The sequence below is a fragment of the Gossypium hirsutum genome, chromosome A09, assembly GCF_007990345.1.
Source record: "Gossypium hirsutum isolate 1008001.06 chromosome A09, Gossypium_hirsutum_v2.1, whole genome shotgun sequence".
Classification (NCBI taxonomy): Eukaryota; Viridiplantae; Streptophyta; class Magnoliopsida; order Malvales; family Malvaceae; genus Gossypium; species Gossypium hirsutum.
In genome coordinates, this window is record NC_053432.1 from 59,087,804 (window position 1) to 59,091,554 (window position 3,751).

The window sequence follows — 3,751 nt, forward strand, 5'->3', positions numbered from 1 at the left end:
CGTGAGTCGTTAGCACTGGAGAGGAGATATGGAAATGTTGACAGATCCTCTGCAATGTCCCGTCAAGACTGTCAAACCTTTGAGCGCAGTATTGCTCAGAGCGAGTGAGCCGCTCTGGGATGTCCTCTGAAGTAGGAGCAGGAGGAATAGGGCGATGACTTGAAGGTGGATGCTGTGGTGGGTCCTTGTGATGGAGAGAAACATCATCAGTGAAGTCATTGGGTTCATTTTGAGCGTCAGAATGAAACAATCGATACTAAAGGGGATCCACTCCACGACGCTTCTCGATCATCCTCATGTGTATCATGCTCAAGATTCCCTGAGGGGACATCTGGCCAACTAGTATGAGTGTAGAGGACTGCTATGGTGTGTCTAGGAGACCGTGTAACACCATGAATTTTGGGGTTAGAATTTCTTGGGTTTTGTGGTTAGGGTCTGTGAGAAGGTTGCGTTATTGTGTTTAGTTGCGTGTTTAAGTGGCATATTGGACCTACTGGTCTAGTGGTTGAGTGAGTGTTAGAGTAAGTCAAGGTTCTGGGTTCGAGTCTTTGTGAGTGCGTTTTGTGAGAAATATTTTAAATTTTGTTTTGTTAAATGGTAGTTGGTTTTAAGTTAAAATTTATAACCAATTATATTATTTCTTTTTGCTAATTATTATTGGATATTTAGAAATTCTTTTTACTGGACTTTTTTTTCTCTTATTCCCTTTTTCTTTGTTTTCTTCCTTTTGCTCTTTATTATTATAACACCCCAAACTCGGCCCAAACGTTATGGCCGAATCTGGATGTCACACTGGAGTGTTGTTCAAAACATAATTTCCGTAATAATCCAAACTCATAAAACTTCTTTGGGTTCTTACCAAAATTTTAGGACGATTTGTTGATTGTGAAAACTCAAGTTGTTTTAGCAAAATATTGACCATATTATTAACTTTAAAACAGTGTTTATTATGGAAAAACTTGTGTTGCGTAATGTGGTGTTTTTAGAAAAAGCATTTGTTTATAGTTTCTTGAAAACCTGAATCCTACTACTAACAGATAAAAATCAAGTAAATAAATTCTCAAATTAAAAACAAACTTAAAGAGGCCTTATTACATAATGAAAACCCAACATAAAATCTTAATTATAATGTTAAAAGAAACTACGTCGAGCGGCCACCACTGAGTCCTCCGTCATATCGATCTGTCTAAACCTGGGGACTACCTGCACAGTTAACAGATAGGTGGGTTTACGAAAACTCAATGTGAAATCCCATAAAAGCATACAGAAAGTAAACACGGTTTGGGCCTAAACCCTTTCAGTATCAGTTAGACCTTAGCCTATTTCAGTAATCGTAGCGGTTTAGGCCTGAGCCCGTTTCATTGTTCTGTTTTTGTTGCGTAAGCTGGAATGTGGCTCTATCATGTTTTTTCGAGGTGTTTCCTGCAAAGAATATTAAGCCACGAGGTTACTCATATTAAAAGAACTCATATAATCAACTCGATCACTAGATATCTTAGCAAAATCATGAGCTTGGAGTTTAATCGCGTCATCTTCTACACGAAGTATTAGTTCACATGTACCAACATCAATAATAGTTCTAGCAGTTGCTAAAAAGGGTCATCCTAAAATTAAAGGTATGTCACTATCCTCATCCATGTCTAAGATAACAAAATCGACTGGGAATATAAATTTGTCAATTTTGACAAGAACGTATTCAAAAAACATTTTATAGGGCATGACTCACCCCTAAATCAGCCAAAGCATTATTAACACTTAAACTACCAACTAAACAAGGAATAGTAAAACTCCCTGGTTCTTTCAATTTGTTAGGTAGTTTATTCTGCAAAATGGCTGAGCACACTCATTTAACAGCACATGCAACGAATCATCTAACTTCTGTTTGTTTGCAAAAAGCTCTTTTAAAAATTTAACATCATTGGGCATTTACGAAATAGCTTCAATCAATGGTAAGTTAATATGTAACTTTTTTAGAAGTTTAAGGAATTTACCAAATTGTTCGTTAGTGTGGTCTTTCTTGGTCTTATTTGGATATGGCACACGAGGTTTATACTCCTTACCTACCGGTTTTTGTTCATTGTGGCTCACCTCAACCTTACCTTTACTTGCCACACTTTTTTGCCTTAGTTCTGGTTCAGGTTTAGGTTCAACTAACTCTTCTTCATCTCGAACCATAATTGCATGAAGCTGCACTCTTGGGTTAGTTTCAGTGCTGCTAGGTAAGCTACCTTGTGGTCTTTTTGAAATCAACTTAGCAAGCTGTCCTATTTGGTTCTCGAGCCCTTAAATCGATGCTTGTTGATTTTTAAGTGTTGTTTCGGTGTTTTGGAAACGGGTTTCTGACACCGAAATAAACTTAGTCAGCATCTCCTTAATGTTCGGCTTTGCTCTTATTGATAAGGTTGTTGAAAACCTAGAGGGAGTTATGGTCTTTGATTTCTTTGACTACCCGAAGAGAAATTGGGATGGTTCCTCCAACCTGCATTGTAAGTGTTACTATAGGGATTATTTTGAGGTCTAGAATTATTACCCATATAGTTGATTTGTTCGTTCTCTATGCTAGGGCTATAGGATAGACAATCTGGATTGTTCATCCTTCCTCCATTCGTGTCGCACTACATCACTCAATGTACCTGCGTAGAACCATATAAACCATCAATTTTCTTACTTAAAAGTTCTACCTGGTTTGATAGCATGGTGACCGCATCTACATTAAAAACACTAGATACTTTCATCGACTTCGTTCTCATGACTTGCCATTGATAATTATTTAGTGACATTTCCTCTATAAACTCATAAGCCGCTTCAGGTATTTTATAATTTAGAGTCCCACCAGCGGCTGCATCAATCAATTGCCTAGTTGAGGGATTCAAATTGTTGTAGAAGGTTTGAACCTGTAGCCATAGAGGTAGCCTATGGTGAGGGCACATTTTCAATAAATCCTTATACCTCTTCCATGCATCATATAGGGTCTCTAAATCCATTTGCACAAAGGAAGAGATATCATTCCTTAACTTAGTTGTCTTAGCTGGTGGAAAATACTTCAATAAGAACTTGTCGGTCATTCGATCCCATGTAGTGATAGGACCTTGTGTTTGGGAGTTCAACCATTGTTTAGCCTTATTTCTTAATGAGAAGGGAAACAACCGTAGGTGAATGGCATCCTCAGAAACGCCATTAATCTTGAAAGTGTCTTAGAATTCTAGAAAGTTGGCCAAATGAGTATTTAGATCTTCATCTTGCAAACCATCGAACTGAACAAATTGTTGAATCATTTGAATGGTGTTCGGCTTTAGTTCAAAGTTATTCGCAGCAATAGCAGGTCTCACAATACTCGATTCAGCCCCAGTTAGAGTTGGCTTGGCATAATCGTATATAATATGAGGAGCAAGATTCAGATTTACAGGATATGCAGCAACCACAGGAGGTAGCTGATTGTTCTGATTTTCAGCCATCTCCTCAGTAATATTAATGATCTCCTCTTGCTCTTCCACTATATTCTGCCAATTCTGCCTTACTTCTATACGGTTTCTGCGAGCTGTGCTTTCAATCTCACTATCGAATACTAAAGGTCCTAACGGGTTTCTTCTAGTCATATGCTAAAAGAACCTACCAAAAGAAAATAAAGAAAAAATAGAAAAAAAAAATTAAACTAAAACAAAAATAAAGTGAAATAAAATAAAAAATGGCTAAATTAATAAAAATTAAGTTTTCCTAATATTTTAGTCCCCAGCAACAGCGTCAAAAACTT

General features: G+C 37.2%; 1 non-coding gene across 1 annotated transcript; it reads left to right on the forward strand.

Annotated features, from left to right (window-relative positions):
- Nucleotides 1-2,910: 2,910 nt before the first annotated feature.
- LOC121207302 (small nucleolar RNA R71) lies at nucleotides 2,911-3,017 on the forward strand. Its single transcript, XR_005902392.1, has one exon. It is a non-coding gene; the product is annotated as a small nucleolar RNA R71 (small nucleolar RNA).
- Nucleotides 3,018-3,751: the final 734 nt, after the last annotated feature.